This window comes from Balearica regulorum, chromosome 2 (genome assembly GCF_011004875.1).
Source record: "Balearica regulorum gibbericeps isolate bBalReg1 chromosome 2, bBalReg1.pri, whole genome shotgun sequence".
Lineage (NCBI taxonomy): Eukaryota > Metazoa > Chordata > Aves > Gruiformes > Gruidae > Balearica > Balearica regulorum.
This window is the reverse complement of record NC_046185.1, coordinates 148,911,957-148,931,211: the sequence shown is the minus strand read 5'-3', so window position 1 is coordinate 148,931,211 and position 19,255 is coordinate 148,911,957. Positions and strand designations below refer to the sequence as shown.

Below are 19,255 nucleotides of genomic sequence, written 5' to 3'. Positions count from 1 at the left end.
TAGCTCTTCCATGGTCTCTTCAGCAGTATTTGGTAATTCTGGAATGATCTTCTAGACCAAGTAGTAGGACATGCCAGGGGTTTCAATGTCCATTGCTCCTCAGCAGTGCTTCCAGACTAGAAGTTTATCTGGCAATTTTGGCTAAAATGGGCCCCCTGATGCCCAAAAGAGAGAGTTCAGACCATGAAAGAGCTGACCTAGGCTAAGTTGGAGACCTGGCCTCAGCTGGGTCTGGCCCCACAGTACAAAGCTCGAGGAGTTACCAGGGTTCACAATTGTTTTTCATTATGGGAACCACATGCTGGTAATTCCAAAATAAAACTGACTTCAAATGTTCAAACTTCCCATGAATGGGGTACTCCAAGACCCAGCTAGCTGTTCTTAACATGTCCCACATATTTCCATTGTTTTTTCCCAGATAATTTTCCAGACAAGGAGTTGCAGAACCCCCTGAGAAATCTCAGCATTTATTATAATTAACTTCCCATTCTTAGCACGCATCTAGGTTTCAGTTCTTTAGCTCCTTTTGCACAGTTTTGTTATATGCCCAGCTGTAAAATCTCTGTATTACGGTGAAAGAAGAGTTGAGCTAAAAACTCAGAACATCTACGAAATGGTAATTTTCTGGTTCTAGTGACTGATTACCCCAGAACAGAATGCTTAATTGGACGTATATGGATACGGCAAGAGAATTACTCTGGTCTTCTTCTTCCATTTATGCTCTAAATTCTATGGTTTTCCTTTCCCTTGATCAACAACACAGCAATCAGCCAATATAAGATGTTTCTTAGGATGAGTCTGTGATGGTAAGTGATGGTGAATCGACTCAGTCCTCCAGTTTCTATGTTCATAGACGGTTTTGTTGTTTGGTGGGTTTTTTTGTTTGTTTGTGTTTGTTTGGGGTTTTTTTTCAGAATCAGCTGGCTAGAAGCTGACATGAACAAAACAGGAGAACCAGAAAATGATGTTCACTATCCTAGGAGATAGAATTCAGAGCACATAAACATGACCGTCCAGAAAGGAGGCATCCTGAGTGAACCTTAATCAGGTGTTGTTACTATACTACTCAATATCACTGTGACATCCAGTCTCCCTACCTTTCTGCCAGTTGTGCAGGTGTACACAAAGGTCACGGCCTAAGCACTATTTCATCCTCAAGAGCAGAATTTTTAGGATAGCATATTGTAACTGCCCGTACACTGGCTTGAAGCTCAGCCTTAGCATCACTTCCCTTTCCATGCCATAGACCATCAAACACATTCTTAACATTATTGTCCCTTATTTTATACCTGTATCTTTAATGCACACTTGTGCATGAACCCAGTCCCTACAGCGATTCAAATGTTTTAACTCAAGGTACTTTACATGTCTCAGTATGTCCTTTTATATCCCTGACTACATATAAACTTAATTCATACCATATCCTAAAGTTCCCATGGGGAAAACAAAGAATACCTAGTTCACTTTTTACTGAATGTAAAACAGATCCATAAAATTCTAAGCTAACCACAAAACAAATGTAATGGTAATATCAAAAATAATGTTCGATTGCTTCACCTTGCCTTTAAGTCAATGTGCATGCTGAAGATGGATCATGCACACAAGCAGAGAGGAGAGTTTCAGACCAAATCCTACACAGTCTGCTCTTTCAGGCATAATTTCTTCAGCTATCCTGATGCTACTCTGAGCGTTTGTTTCTACAATTAAAAACAGTAGCATTCTTATTACACTCTTAGACAACATTGTTACCTACAGACAAATAGAACACTCCTTGACAAGATTTTTGCTCTGAAATAATTAAAGCCACTTACTGTTACTTGAGGAAATCACCTGTATGGCTACAGCAGTAAGATGAACATTTGGTTCCACTTCTTCTAATAAAGCACTTTTTGTTTTCAGCCTTGAATCTAAATCCTCAGCCTACGGTATAACATTTTGTACATCCATGCCTTCTGGGAAAAGGTTTTGAAACAGTAAGAATGTTCCTTATTCCCTCTGCTCACAACGGGGGCAGGCCATCTTGCTTTACCCGGTCATCTAAGTAATGCTGCTTCAATACACTGAAGTACTTTTCCACCTGACAAGCCTGCAATTTCTCCTCCCCTTCGAAATTAGTCACTAAATAACCTCCTTGGCATGTCACCCAGTCACAAACTGTGCAATACTATGTGATTCAATCACTCAACCATTTTTTAATGTGTGCCTGTAAGATGTATAGAAAGAGACTAACATTATGGAATGAAGTACAAGAGAGACTCACAAAGGGGAAAGTCATAAATAAAGCAGTGAGTAACTTCCGCTTAGGTAAGAGAGTGCATTTCAAAGGCAACAATATGAAACACATCCATATTAATTCCCAAACAGGACAAGACCTCCAATTATTTCAGCAAACCCATTACATACAATTCTATATTAAAGAAAAAAAAAAAACAACAAACCAACACAAACAGTAGTCATAAACCTTGGAAGTTTTTCACATACTCGGATTGGAAGAGACATTTGGTAGAAGGAAGTGCAAGCCCCTCCTGTGGAGGAGGCTGTCTACTCATTAACCAGGCACCTGAGACGCTTGGCTAACCTGAACTTTGCGGCCCCCATAAATCAACCTCATTGTTATCTCTGCAGCACACTACACTAGCCATTATGATTAGTTTTGTCAAAAGACCATAGAATATAGAAAATGTCTTCTTATAAATACAGTATTTACAATCTACAAGAGATGGCACTTAAACATCATCATAAGGGAGAATCTCATGACATGAGCACTCCCCAGTCCTGCAGTCATCTTCTGGTTTGGGGCATATGTGCTTTTTTGCTGTTGGTTTCAGGGTTTTTTTGCTTGTTTTTGGTTTTATGCAAGTAAAAAATTGCCTGTATCATCATGACTGGCATTCAAAAGAATGAAAATACAATTTATGCATGACAATGAGCTAATATCACTGTAAAGAACCAGTTATAATGGGACCTTACTGGAGTAACATTTTGTTTCACAGTACTGCTCTGTCTCTCAGCCATTAGTGGGGGAGGCATTCATTTCTGCTACAAAAGGGCAATCTGACACAAAGCATTCAAGTAACAGGACAAAGATCAGAGCAGATCTGGTAGTCAAAACTAAAAATCCAGGTGTTCCACCCCTTACTACACCAAGCCCTACAGCAGAGAAGTTCTCCAGCTTTGTAGACAGCTGCTGTGTATTCTGATTTGTAATGTATGTTGTAAATTTGTATGCCATTATTGGCCTTGACCAGAACTTCACAAAATTTTTATGTAGTGTAATATAAAGTCTTTTCAGAAATGTAAAAAAAATTATTCATTTTGTCTTAAATGTTTAGTTTTCAGTTTCACTATAAAATATTTTAAAATATTATTTTTATTAAATATTTGCACTAGAACTATAACAAAGTATTATTATGGCACAGAAACAATGTTAAACCTATTTATTTTCATTTCAAATTTAATCAGTCAAGGCTTGTTTCTTGCAGTATAGAAGTAAAGCAGTATTTACCATTGAAGCATCTGGTTTATATTTGGCAGGTTTAACTAACCAGTCAAGCATCCCCTTTTAATGAATGGATGTATATACTTGACCTAGTTAAAAAGCTGCTTAGGTCTGCTGACCAACCAGACTCAAAAACATCAAGAGTAAAAAATACAAGCAAATTATGCCAGTAGACTCTTATGCCACACATGCTTTCCAACAGTTGCAGAGTATATTCTTCCATCCATGTTCTTCCTTACAGGCTAAAAAATCTGCAGTGACAAATCACATTATTATGCTAATATTGCAGGATAAAAAGGACCACTATATTTCACTGCAGTTTCTCTGCAATGAATTGCAAGCTGGTAGGGTGCACATTTTCAGTAATTGGACTCTAGCATGATAAAGTATATCCCAGAACATAGACGTACTATATAACTAGTTCTCTATACATCTGGCACTATATGCAAATCTTCAAGTATCTGATGCATACGAAAAGTTTTTCATGAGAGGAATGAATCTTCTTTTAATTTTAAAATACATCAAGCACAACATCATAAATATCACACAGATATATCATTACCAAGGCTGTAATTTAATTTGTAGGTTCTAACAATACATACAAACCATTCAAGCATCACTTTCCATTTCAATTACTTTATCAGAGCCTTCAAGCCTTGTCTAACTTGCCATGTATTATCCTGTGTTTAATTACTTGCCATATATTTGTTTATAATGTACTGTACAGAGCAAGAGTTCCTTTTCAGTTTAACCCCCTGTATAAACAAGGGGCATGCCCCTAAGAGGCACAAACCCCTATGCTTCACTGAGATCAAGCCTGGAAGTTTAGGTTAGCTAATTTATTACTTTAAAATCAATGTTAATGTTTATGTTAATGATAGGCCCAAGTTACCACTGAGCTAAATCACCAGTCACCCTACTTTCTTCTACATTATTAACAATGTTGGTCCCTTGGACCTTTCCATCAATTTGCCCATCACATTATTTTCTGTTTGCTTCCCTCATTTTTAAGTGGAAAAAATGGTAGAGACACAGTATCAGTAAAACACACAATTATAAATCCAGAGAATATTTTGAAGTCTACTGTGGGGTGTACACATGTGGCATACACGTAACTTATTGCTTGACTGCTGATCAAAGTTCTTTCTGTTCCTGATAACAGCTCTTTTGGTTCCTATTCCCTTAATAATACCTTTGTGGATGGAAATAATTAAGCAGTTATTGCCTTGTAGTGATGTAAACAATCATTTCCTTGACAGAAAACAGGGAAGCATTTACTGGCTGGATTGCTTGTCACTAACTCAGGACTTGGTTTCATTCTCAGCACTCTGGAGCAAAGCTTGTGGTGGAGTCAATGGGGTTTTGCTTAAATGCAACAAGTTAGTTCAGTCCAGCAGAATCCAAATGGGAAGACAGTTTGCTAATGATGGCTTTTACAGCTGTATTACAAAAGAAGCATTATTTTCTCCTGATTTTGGGGGTTGGATTTGGGGTTTTTGGGCATGGCTTTTTTTGCTGAGGGAAGTCTCATGCCACCTCACCAGTCCAGCTTCTAATTCTGATCCAAGAAACCAACAGTGTAGGAGGACAAAGACCTATGTATGGAGTTGTCTGCAGGATCTCCTAAATCTGCTACCTCTGATACACAAGGCTCCTGAAGGCAGCTGGACAACCACCATCGGCATCTTTCTTCCCTTTGCTTAGTCAAGCACCATGACAGAAACCTCTCAGTTGGGTTATCCACTTTCTGTGATGAAAGGAGAGAGATCGACCCCTAGTTTTGCCTCCAAATATTCAGCAGAGGAAGAAAAAAGTGGTCAAATCCAATCCTGATCTCAGTCTCAGCTGCTTCCCCATGGCAAAAACGGGGGAGCAGAACACACACACCCCCCATTGCTGTCCTTCACAAAGGCATCAAGGTGGCCCGTACCCCAGCACCCAGCCAGGCTGTGCTGGTGCCACCCTACACTCCACACTGCTCTCCAAAACCCTGAATAACTCTTTCAAATTGGCCTCAACTTTCCCACATCAACTCTCCAGCCCACTGCCCATATTTATACCTTCAAGGATGTGTGTGGTGTTTCCCTGAAGACTGAAAATCCTACAGAAGCTCTTTGAATTTGAGAGGCCAAGTTAAACAAACAGGGAGGGAACAGAACAGTTCTGGCTGCCTGACGCACACTGGATTTGAGGTTATATACAGACTACACTATCTTCTCCTAAACATACATATTGTTTGTTATTCCTTCTGTTTACTGATTCCGAAGGCATGCAGTGAAACAGATATGCCTTGGGGTAGACACAAGTACCAGAAAGTTCTCTTATACTTATTCCAAATTCCCTAGTTCTTAACAAAAATAAATGCAAACAAACAAACACAAAGCCCTCCCACACCACAGAGCACATAACTACTAGCTAGAATGAACCACTATAAAGGGGACAGGCAGCTCTACAGCTTCACTGCTGACAAAGCAGCACACTCGGGAGAACAGCTGGTGCTTGCAGTGTGGAGCAACCGGTACACGAAGCCTTTGAACCAGCACACAAGTGAACATCTGAGCTCCAAGAGAACAGTGCTTCACTGTAACATGTATATTAACATTACATATACACACATACATACATGTTTTGCATACCAGCAGTAAATTTTTGGTCTATCCTTTGGTGATGGCAGATCAACATACTCACAAATTTTAGATTTTTAGGGATTTAAAAAAAATTAAAGGCAAGCAAGTACAAGTGGGAAATCCTGAGCTGGAAACTCTATAAGCCTCTCAAAATTTATTTTAAGTTTACTAGAGCAAATATAGCCAACTCTCACTGGAGTCGCATGAAGAAGGTTCTGCAAAACTCAACTATTACGTCAGGTCTGCAGTCTGTCTCTCTGCCCTGTAATTTAAACCTCATGCTTCCCCCTCATTTCTGTACTGATTTAAACAAAGATGTTTTCCTAGCTATAGGAAAGTATCACGGTATGTATCGCAGACATATATGCATTAAGTACCTCTCAAAAGTGAAGACGGCACTATTAGTTGCTCTGTATTGAGGATTTATCTCACCTACTGTTGCATTAAAAGACAGTCGGCTGGGCACCCTCCACAGTCGGCTCATTCCCTCTACAGCCGGGTGGGACACGCTGCCCTTTGGCATTCCCTGCCTCCCTCCACTGACTGCAGCGGGCGCCAATTTCTACAATAAGCTTGTAAGGACTAGACTATTTTCCTAATTCACTATAGTGAGCCTGCCCATATGTCTTTTCATTTAGCTCACTCTCTGCTCTGTTTTTCATCCCGTTTTTTTCCTTATTTTTTTTCTTCTTTGTAAGAGATACTCTAACTGGAAGGGCTAAGGCAGCTTCATTCCGGCTACTGCTTGCTAGTCCATGCAATGGACTTTGCTGTGATCCACCTTGGTGGATCCAACCTGGCCCGTGGTTCCTGTTTGACTGAGCGAAGAATTAAGTGTCTCTAGCCTGAAGCTGAAAATAACCATTATTTATTTATCAATAGACCAATACAAAAGCACCTCCGCTTTTCATTCTCCTCTTCCTCTGTGCTACCATTAGCACATTTTCATATGCATGAACCTTTTAAAGTCTATACATAGAGGACTGAGTTTGTAACATGAAATTTTTCCTGCTTAGTCTACATGTAATACAGAAATATTAATAAAAAATAGCAAGAATGACATGCTGCAAACATTTAAATAATGCATAAGTCATGACACTGGGAAGAGATAGAGTAGGTAAAGGAAAAATTGTATGGGAAGGTAATAGGGAATTCTGAGTGTAAAATTACATAAGAAAGAGGAAAAAAAGACCCCCAAAAAAGGGAACAAGACAGGGTGAAGGGCAGTAATAGGACTTTGTGAAAGAGGCCAGAGATGAAAGAGGGTAATATCAGAGATGGAGTGCTGAGAACTAAGCAGAGAAACAAGAAAGGGATAATAAATAACAAAGAAACAAAAATAGGAGACTTAAGCCAGGAGGTGAGGAACTGATGAGGAAAAGAGGAGTTAAAGTTAGAATGTGAAGGGAAATTCAACAAAAAATGCAATGAAAGAATAAGAAAACAGAATGAGGGTGGAAAACATGAACTGATGCAAATTTTCTTCAAGGCTAGAACATTTTGCATTAGTTCTTGTTATTACAATGCTGTAGCCTATCATAGCAGGATTGGAAGGAGAGGGAGAGAGGAAGAAAGGAAGAAGAGGTAAGAGAAAGAAGAAAATACATCCAATGTAAACTTCTTTAGTTTGGGTTAATATTTGGAGGTTTTGTGGGTTTTTTGGAAGGAGTGGTCAGAACATGGTGGGTTTTAGGAAAGAAATTGGAGCAGAGCACTCCACATAAATGCCAGCTGGAGCTACCTGTGAATGCTTCAGGACATGGGCAAACAAGCTACGACCATCGCTTGCCTTTGCAATCCACTCTCATATTCAGAACAAAGACATTTGAGATGCCCTTTAAAGCTACAAATGGCTTTTGAAACCTAGCACTTAGTTCAGCCATTCCCACTGAAGATGTAGTTACAGTTAAAACCAGCTTCATCTCCTTCAGACACTGCAGAAAATAACACCTCTCTACAAGTCAGGCATTAGTGCAGCATCTCTGAGACTCAAAGTGCAGTCAGGCTCAGTGCTGAGAGAGAATGCTCAGGTCCCTGTTGCCCTTTGTACATGTTTGGCCATTTGAGGGGGACAACAGAAATTCTGGTTTGATGAAACCACCACCAAGCTCTGACAAGTGGTGAGATGTGTCTATAGCTGTGTGCATGCGCATGTGCATGCAGCCCTTACTTCTCAGAAAGCTTCTTCCCGCTATCATTTCCATCGTGTTAGCTCCCTGACCACACAGACCTATGACCCCAAGCACATCTGCACATCAAGAGCTCGTAGGCTGTCATAATGTCCAATAGCCCTTCCCATTCCTAGACTAAGACTACTTTTTTCAAGTGTAAAATAAGAATCCAACATAAAGATAAGGGGAAAGCAATGTTACACTTGAATTCTTGCCATAAAAGAAGTTGAACTTACAGCGTGCATCAGCTTAAATCTAGCTAGTAGAGCAAGCTCTACGTTTGGACTAGCCTGGTTACACCTGTACTGAACTTGTTGACACTCCCTAGTTGACATTGTCACAGATTAGCCATCAATGAGACAAATTTTTTTGACTACTCTGATCTCCTTCTATGAAAAGGTGACTTGCTTAGTGGATGAGGGAAAGGCTGTGGATGTTGTTTACCTAGACTTTACTAAAGTGTTCTCCAGGGCTCAGTTTTGGGGCCAGTTCTGTTTAATATCTTAACAAATGGTCTGGACGAGGGGATTGAGTGCACCCTCAGCAAGTTTGCCAATGACACCAAGCTGTGTGGTGCAGTTGACATGCTGGAGAGAAGGGATGCCATCCAGAGGGATCTTGACAGGCTTGAGAGGTGGGCCCATGTGACCTCATGAAGTTCAACAAGGTCAAGTGCAAGGTGCTGCACATCGGTCAGGGCAATTCCAAGCACAACTACAGGCTGGGCAGAGAATGGATTGAGAGCAGCCCTGAGGAGAAGCACTTGGGGGTGTTGGTGGACGAGAAGTTCAACATGACCCAGCAATGTGTGCTTGCAGCCCAGAAAGCCAACCGTGTCCTGGGCTTCATCAAAAGAAGCATGACCAGCAGGTCGAGGGAGGCTGCCTCTCTACTCCGCTCTCGTGAGACCCCACCTGGAGTACTGCGTCCAGCTCTGGGGGCCCCAGTACAAGAAAGACATAGAGCTGTTGGAGCAAGCCCAGAGGAGGGCCATGAAGATGATCAGAGGGCTGGAGCACCTCTCTTATGAAGAAAGGCTGAGAGAGTTGGGGTTGTTCAGCCTGGAGAAGAGAAGGCTCCAGGGAGACCTTATAGCAGCCTTCCAGTACCTAAAGGGGCCTACAGGAAAGCTGGAGAGGGACTGTTTCCAAGAGCACGTAGTGATAGGACAAGGCGTAATGGCTTTAAACTGAAAGAGGAGAGATTTAGATTAGATGTTAGGAAGAAATTCTTCACTGTGAGGGTGGTGAGGCACTGGAACAGGTTGCCCAGAGAGGTTGTGGAGGCCCCCTCCCTGACAGTGTTCAAGGCCAGGTTGGATGGTGCTTTGGGCAACCTGGTCTAGTGGAGGGTGTCCATGCCCATGGCAGGGGGGTTGGAACTGGATGATCTTTAAGGTCCCTTCCAACCCAAACCATTCTATGATTCCTGATTGGCAAGACAAACATCCAGATCAATGAACTTAGCAGGCACTCGCTTCTGCATATTTATGAGTGTATTTCATTTCCTAGAAACAAATGGAATGTGAGAGTTAAAAAAAAAAAAAAGTTAAAATTATCCGATTAAGCAGAGAGAAGTTAATAAATCTCTCACACTTGATTTCCCTACGCTTCCTTAGTACACTTTCCAGACAGAGTATTGTGGTGAGTACACTAAGAAATCTCTTTTTATTGCAGCCAAGATTTTTCAGGGTGTTATCACAAATGACAAAAATATAAATACATTGAAACATAACACATTTCAATCCTAAAAAGGTCGGATTTACATAATTACATCATTGGTTTGCCAATATCCACATTTATCTCATCAGTATAGCATGGCCCACCCATCCCATAAGCTATTAGACTGTTTGGACTGAACACATAAAAGCTATTACTGATTTTTTTTTAAAAAGTTAACATTATGACACCCCTCATAACTAATGCTTCATTCAAACCAACTGTTTCTTTTGCTTTCAAACCAACTGTACGTTTCTTTTGCTTTTCCACAGCTGCTTTTTAGGTAGAATGTTCTGAGAACAAACAGGAGTCATGTAATTCATGAAGATGCAGCAAGCATTTCCTCCCCCCCTCCCCGTTCTCCTTGAAGAGATCAAGCACATCATGTACATAACATAGACGGCCACCACCAACGCAGGAAGCCAAACCCTTCAGACCAGTCTCAATTTCAGCACTTCCTCAGGGCACAACTGAACTGATGGGGTCATCCCTTTTTTTTCCAAAAAAGGAATAGTTTCAAATACGTACAGTTCTGGTACAGATCAGCATTTTATTTGGTTTAAATATGCTGTAGATCAGATTTCTGTGCTTTAAAAAAAGAAATACTGCTAGTAACTGCATTCATAAATCAAAATAAATGCATGGCTTTCTGACTTGCTGTATAACGACTCAGCTCTTATTTTTGTTCCATATTTGTATCTCTTCTCACTGCACTGAAGCCAAATAAAACTGAACAAGTTGATATGGTTAAATGAACATAAAGAAAAGCATAACCCCTGGTCTCATTTGGCATTACCAAACAACTGAGTCAGAACACAATTTCTATTACAGATATATGGAACATGTTAGGATGCAAATAATACAAAAATGTATAAAACTGATCTAATGATAGTTAAAAGACCTAAGGTACATGTTTACACCTGTAGCCAGTTGTTTCTTCCACTATAAGGACATAGCAAATCAGAAGAAATAAGTTCCTGCATTGAGTTTTGGAGTCAGTGCTATTGGCAGGAGAAATGGTCATGGAAGCCTTATATACACCTGGATTTTGCAACGCAAGTGTCCAAGCTGCACTGCATCTCATACCTGTAAGGCCCAGCAGTATTTGCAGTTGTAAGTAAGTATTTTGCAACTTTAGCACCACTATGAATGCCTCTAATTAAGAGTCTTCTCAGATCACAAACTTCTTCCTATACTGTTTGAGCCCTACGTTTTCTTTTCATTTTACTTCCTTCTATCCAAGAAAATATACAAATTGGTCAGCGTGACTGAAGTAAACAACCAGGTTTATCCTAATGTCAAGCTATCTATAGTAAATATTAAGTGACTGAGGGACTAGCCCTTTACCCAACACACCATTTTGGTCTTTTCACTTAGTCACATGGACTTCCAATTTGCAATGATGTAAGAAAGGTATATATTCACACAAAAAATAACTTTAGCATCATATCATTTCTTATGGAGTCCTGTTGCCTGTTGATATTTGCAACTGTCTTGCTTTTGCCAGCTGAAGCTTTTTTTAACCCCAGGTCTTAACATGTATCCAAGAAAAGATATTTTTACTGCTCATATTTTCAGAAGTCTGATTAGTTTTCCAGAGTCCTTGTTAGAAAAAGTACAATCCAACATGGAGAAGAATCAAGGTCCTCAGACAAGTAAATAGCTGTGTTCTCCTAGACACCAGGTGCTGGTTAACTCCTCTTTGTTGAAAGGAAGACAGGGACAAAATTAATTCTCTTTAGTATTCATTAGGCTTATCTAGAGGCAGGTAACTAATAATATTCTGAGGTGAAGACTCAGTGGAAAGCAGAGAATTTGGGTCATGATCATGAAGTATCACATTTTGGATTTGTGAAAAACTTAGGAAAGCTGAGGTCCTGACTGACAAGCGAATGGCAGGTTTGAGGAAGCAAAGACATTGCTTCTAACTTTACTTGGGTTCTTGGAACTGAAGTACTAAAACCTCCTCCTCCAGAAAGTGATTTTTAACCCCTGTCTGAGTAACACAGCTCATCCGGAAAGCTAACTGGAAGTCATAAAGCTTGGTTGAACTTTGGCCTTTGGGACTGCAGCAATTCAGATAAGCTACAAAGGAGGTAAAGGAAGATCTCCCCTCCTAATATGGAAGGTCACAGTCATGAGCATTTTCATCATCTGTCAGTGTGTTTAGGGAGCTCTGGCAACATCTGACTCTGCCAGTTACTTAGGAATTTCATGTAAACAAACAGCCGAATTAGTGCAAATTGTTCTACTAAAAGCAAGAGCAGTGTAAAAAAAAAAAAAAAAAAAAAGTAAAACATCTAAAGAATTGGAACAAGGAAACATTATGTAAAAAAAGGTGGAGTAAGAATAAAACCAGAAACTACTTGACAATAAAAATGGACTCAGATCCAATCCTTATGATTTTATTCAGGTCAAGCTCCCAGTGAAGGCAGTGAAAGTTTTGCCTGAGAACCTCAGACTTACGTGAGAGATAAGACTTCTGATTTTAATGAAGGGCTGAAGAGATCTTCACACAGGACAGATCATATGTTGTCATTAAGTAACTTCATCAGCTCCAGGGCAAGCTCTGAGCAAACCTCAACATTTCATGGCAGGCTAGCTTGAACACAGGCCTGTTAATGGGAAATAAAGAACTCTCTCCCTAAAAGTTCCACTAAAACAACTGTATTGTGGTTGCAAGTTGATCTGTTTCCACAGACGAAACTCTGGGAGTTTCCAGGTAACTGGTTTGTGATATCTACCCCATGACACTCCTCTTAGACTAACTGGAAGATTACTGCATGGGTGCGGCAAGCTCATGTTCCTTGAATGGTTTAGTATCGAGAACACACCACTTCCTTTCAACAGACAGCTTGATATAAACTTAAAATCCATCTTCATTATTTGAAAATTTTAAAAGAAGATATCTTTTAAGATGTTGGTATAGTAATAGGATCTACACAGTTATATTCCTTACACACAATGTTTGTGAAATAAATATAATACACCAAAGCACATAGCCATGGCATTAAAAAAGCCACAATACAGTATCTGTCCAACTGTGACACAGGATCTGTATCTTTAAACAGACTGACTTTTTGCCAGATAACATTCGAGATTTATATATTGTTTTATGTGTAGCTAAAATTAAAAAAAAAAAGTTTTTCCTTAAAATTCTATCCACTTTCCCACTAACTTAGGCTTTATACAGCAATATGTATTGTATGTCAAAGGACATATGAATGAAAGAGAACAGGTACATTTACAGTCTTTCATCACAGTCTGATTTGGTGCAGCTACTTCTCAGTGTCTGCAGGTCTGTAGCTGCATAAATAATTGGCAACTACTGACAATCCATTCAAAGCAAAAGTAGTAAAATCCCTATCAGTAAAAAAAAAAAAAAAATCCAGAACATCAGAGACTTCTTTTATATATTTTGTTCACATCTCAGCAAGATTTGTAATGGCAAGTTGGAAAATAACTGCTTATGTTTAATATGTAGGTTTGAAACTAGACATAAAATCTGAGAGTAGAGTTTGGTGATTTAAAGAACAATTAAACATCTATTTTCTCATATGACTCAAGGAAAAAGAAACAGTTTTCATTGTTCTGATTTAAATTCCTAGTTAATCTGAAAATATCTTTTAGTTTTAAAAAGAAGAAGAAGAAAAGGAATTATATATCTCTTATTATTTATAAGCATCATCTTACCTTACATCTTTTGGTGAGTTCCGTTTCTAGATGACTGTGGCAGGTATTTTAATTCAGAATTAGTTTCAGCAATACATGCCATTACATCTTCTCTTTAAAATAAACCGCTTTTTCTCTTTTCCTCAGACAAAGTATGTGGGCTAAAAGAGCTGCAGCGTCTCTGTTCAAGCGATTTCATGGACACTCAGAGGCTTTCTTTCTACTGTATGAAAGTTAAATCTGAGTAAGGAAGGCATTTTTCCTGTCCCGGAAATCAGTATAACCAAAACCAATGCTGAGCTAATGAGAAATGTTTCTTCCATGTGTTCTGTTTGGCAGACACTGCAAGTCATATCAAGGAAACACGTGATGTTTATAAATACAATATGGCTCATGTTGTCATAACCTCTCAATGACAAAAAGAGCATTAGAAAAAGCAGACAGCAAAACAGCAGGAAAGATGGGATTTGTATCATTTGGAAGGTCTCTATCAGATAATAGAGGTATTAGCGTTTGCTTTTTCTTTTTTCTTTTTCTTCCCAAAAGAAAACAAAGTTTTATAGTAATAGGATCAGTAAGGCAAACACATGGTAACTTACATAAATGCTGTCCTACAGGCATCCTAGCACTAAAATGCATTCACCCAATTCATTACTTGAATTCTTTTCCAATAAATACTTTTATTCTAAATACTTCTACGTAGTGCAAGAAGCAGTTGCTTTTTTTTAGCCGTAGTATGCAATGAACAAATGTAATTTTGGCAGCATTTGCAGCCTTTACAGTTATTGATGTTAAGATCACAAACAATCCAGTGAAAAGAAGTCTAACATCTCAAAGAAGCTGGATGTATCTTTACAGGTACCTGAAGAACATAGAAGGATGATCCTGCATTTATTATCTCTCTATCTTTCCTGCAAACCAGCACTGAGTTTCAGGATCCCTGGATGCTTTAAATTCTTGGGGAGTTGTTTGAGGGTTTTTTAGCACTTGTGGGATTTTTTTAAGTTCACAAATTGCGTCTAAATCTAGGGAGTTAACAACCAGCTAGCCAGGCACTTTCAGGGGAAAAATGAAAAGCTGCTCTTGCGCAATTTCAGTAATAAAAGCTAGTCAGCACAACAGTTTACCAAGCTTATCAAATGTCTGTCTCATTTTACTGTACAACATATTTTAACTCATCCCCTCTCAACTTGGCAGCCCAAATGCCCATCACTGCCAGGAACATCATCACCTTTTTGCCATTTTAACTCCCAGAAAATGTGGAGTTTTCAGGTACCCCCTGCTCCCCAACTCAGCTCTGATCCAACTTGCCCTAATTGTTCATTCTTGGAGCAACACTCTCTAAAAAAAACCCCAAAACACCTCAAAGTGTACCTCGATACAACAGCAACCACAACGAGCATTCTTTGGATATTCTGGGCTCACCCACCCAGCAGAGGTCTGGGATAAAGCACTGACCTACTAAGGTCTTATGCAAGTCAGGGAATGAAGCAAAAACATGGTGGGTCTAGGACATTTTAAAACAAAGTGTAACCCACAGACTTTACGGCAGGTGGTTGGGAAGAGAAAGATTGCCAAGCAAAATAGCCACTGGTTTGTTATGAAGTAAAAATTCCCTCCTGATTCTCAAAATTGGCGGACAGATGAAGCCCAAAACAAACCACTGCATAAACCAACATTATTAGTATCCAACTGTGCCACCAGAAACGCAGACAAGTTGCAATGACAGATGGGGGAGATTATAATTTAGGATTCTTCTCCTTTTAGACACTCCATAAAAGGAGGGTGTAAGGAATGAGGAGAGAAAATACACTGTGTACATTTGGTGGGGGGATCGCTTCCACTTGGGAGTCCCCAGGGGCTCACAGCAACAACCCAGGATAAAAGGACCTGTGACACTTCCAAAGAAATTCAGTTCATTCAGCAACATATGAAAATCTGCCCTCAGTTCTTTAGTGTCATCTATTGACATCGAATCTATACTCCACCGCTAAATGTGAGAAGAGAAGCAAATTGGACCCTGCACCTAGTAAGTCTGAGAAAGTCTCTTCCTCTGTGAATCTATGCAAATCACAAACGTTAATTCCTACAGCATAGACCAGCACGGCTGTGTACATGCATTTGCACTGGAATTCAAAACAATGCCAGAGAGAATAAAAAGATCATCTAAACATTTGGACACGAGACAGTATTTTGTCAAAAGAAAGTATTGTTGCACAGAGAGCTAGAAAGTGCTAATAAACATTACAAGGTCAGGCTAAGGAATAAATTAATGAAATGCAGCAATGTGAGGATACATTTCTCCAAAGAAAACAGCTGCTACAGATTTTCAGCACACATTTTGGGAAAGGAATAATAAAAAAAATGAAGGGCACAAACAGAAATATTCAGAATATTCAGTGAGATGGCACTATGTGGCCACCACCTCTTGCTTGAACACCATGGCAGACCTGTCAAACAAACCACGCTCTTAAAGATGTAGATGGTCACAGCACAGTGTCAGTAAGCAAGACACTCAAGGATTTCAGAAGAAACTGTCCTTTAGAACTTGCTTAGACCCCAAGCAAAACCCCTTTTCTCAAACACAACCCATTCAGAAAAATGCATCAAGCAGAAAGAAGACCAGGAAAATCAGAACTGATGGACAGGAGAGCTGAGTGGTTTGATAGGAGATCTGAAACTCACAGATCCCACATTCCTCTCGCACATTCTGAGTCTTCTTGTCCATATGGATAATACTTAATACTCCAAGTGTTACTGCCAATTCTTATACAGGTCTCACATCTGTTTGGTAGTTAAAACAGGTGTCCAAGCTGGCAGCTAACATTATTTTCTGAGATTATTTTGGGTCTGTTACATGGAAATGATTATAAATCACATGAATAGAAGCCTGAACATCATCAAACCCAGGGATAAAGGTTCCAAAGGGACAAGAAGGCAAACAGTAGAAAAATCTGTAAAGGCAAAACTTTCCCAAGCCTCAAAAAAATAAAGCTTTAACTCACATATGGCAGGAGATACAACCACACTCACAGTATCACCATGGAAAAATGTACTTACAATGGCTAATTCATGATATTCTAAATATTGTTCTTTCAACCAGTCTAACAATAAGGTGCTTTTCTGTAGGTTTTCTGAAGCAGTTAACCATGGTGCAGAGCACAGTGGTTACAAGAGCTACTCGCAACTTCCCACTGTAGTGAATTTAGCACTCATGTGTCACATGAAATTGAAAAACATCAATTTACCAAATGCAAAGATGCACAAACACAACAGGAGAGATGAGAAGCAAAGGGTTTCCCACAATCTTTTGGATACCGCGCAATAGTGGTACATAAAATGTACTTGTTTCTCACTTACCCCACCCAGTATTTCCACCCCCTTTAATCTGGTTTGCTAAGGAAAGAGGGATAACCCATCTGTTTATTGGTGGTTGTCTCCCCCGACCTAATAACCTGTGAATCTGCAGGCAACTTTCAACCAGATTTAACCAAAGGGTAGAAACCATTAGACTATTCTGTTCCTACAAATTTTGCCAATTAGAGATTTGCGAGAAGATTCTACAGTACTTGTGCCAAATAGAGAAAAAGTTGCAGTGTGTGCTCCAGCTTTTTAGAGTCTGGAGGACGAGCATCGGAGAGAGCATTATTACATCCCTCTACTTTGGGAAAAGCCTCAGTTAGGATCTGAGTGTTGCTGCACAGGGAAGAACCCAACCAGAAAACACACATCCTTAGACAAACAGGTTTCATTATTTCCAGAGCTCAAGAAATCGCTTGTTTCCATGCTCATAACTTTGAAGTGCAGAAGTTCACATAGATCAAAGGGAAGACTTTTTGCATGTTTCTCCACAAACCACTATGAACATCCTGGTTCTGACTTCACCTCTCAGACCAGAAAGACAAGAAATTTGCCAATGCAAAGAAAAAGTCCAATGAGAAAATAGCTGTTTTGTTGGATGCGCAGAATTTTGAAATGGCATCTTTGGCATTTCAGCAGAGCAAAATACAATATTCTACCATGAAACCACGACTTCTGCAAAGGCCACCACTGTGTCACCTTTATTTTTGAGTTATGGCCAAAGAGAGATAATTCAGCCATAATCATGAGATCTTAAGTGTGCATATCTGTTGTACAACACAGTATTTTAAAATAAGCAATACAAATTACTAGGTTTTGCACAGAAGCAGCACCTAAATTCAAAACAACTCAGTTAGGCAGTAAATACCTGGGAGAGGGCCAAAGAAGTAATCTTTACTTTCTCATATATGTAGCTAACACAGCATATCTGAAAACATGTCTAGAGCACACAAATAAAGCCACAGTAGAAACATTCATCATCCACTGCACAAGGAACAAGAACAGTATAGTATAACTTTACAAAGCCACAGTGAAAGTATTACATGAGTTCATGTCATAATGCACAATGATAATATTTCATGCCTTCAAATATGAATGAGATGTATTCGATACATCCAGTTACTGCTACAGGAAAATAACTAGAATTGAAGAATTTCAAGACCTTAAAGACGACACTAAAAACTATCACATCAGCCATTTGAAGCACATCTATTTTCTCTCTCATGTTGTGTGTGCAGCAGTGTGAATAATCAAGTAATTAGATTTCTGACCTATTAAAAGGACCATTTTATAATTGAAGTACATAAATGAGAGGTGGTTGAGAATAGTGCCTGTAAATAAACTATTGTGATCTTTCTAAAATAATGAGGCCCTAAACTGTTGAAACAGCAGAAGCACTTACATGAAATACTAATAATAAAGCAGTGTGACATGTTCAGAATTGATAATGAAACCAAGAAACAAATGTACAATTAAGCAAATCACAGGAAATTTTCTGCGTAGTTCAATCAGCTTTGGAGCACAAATAAAAAACACAAAGCAGGTAGGACAGCAGTGGCATTCCCTTCTGGCCCTACTAGCCTCATTTCGTTGTACCGTTTCCTGGGGACAGACCTAGGATGGGTGGGGAGGAGATGAGGCTGTGAAATCTCACCACCACTACCACCCCCCCGTTGCAACCTGAGCTATGGGTAACACGGCGGAAGAGGTGCCGCACGGCCACTTCTGCCCTCTCAGAGATTACAGTCCAGCAAAAGATAGACACAGTAACAGAGAGAAAATGAATACCTTTCAAATGCCTTCTCTATAGTTTCCCAATACAAAATTTCACTTGAAAATGCAAATATACTAGTACTTGTTCAGTACAGGTATAAAATTTTGAAAAAGACAAACCCATTTACACCACAATGGGTATTTATCAGGATTTCTTATCTGAAATGGTCATTTACAAAGTGTTTCAAGCTAGGTACATCTCCTCAGCTACTGCAAACCAGTCCGTGCTGAAGCCTTGCTGCAGTGAACTAACACTATACTGTACTTTGCTGAAAAGGGTTTGGAAACATGAAATAAGAAGTTGTATAAATGCTGAGCATTGTCTGTGTCCCAAAATAAGTAAAAAAAGGCTACGTTTTGATTCACATGCTTTAATGCAAGTAAACAAGAACAAAAAAACAGTTAATGCTCAGGGCAAGTAATTGGAAAAAGCAA

At 39.4% G+C, this 19,255-nt stretch overlaps 1 protein-coding gene across 1 annotated transcript in view; it reads right to left on the bottom strand.

Annotated features, from left to right (window-relative positions):
• The window catches only part of KIAA1217 (KIAA1217 ortholog), a 191,378-nt gene that overhangs the window by 60,588 nt on the left and 111,535 nt on the right, over positions 1-19,255 (bottom strand).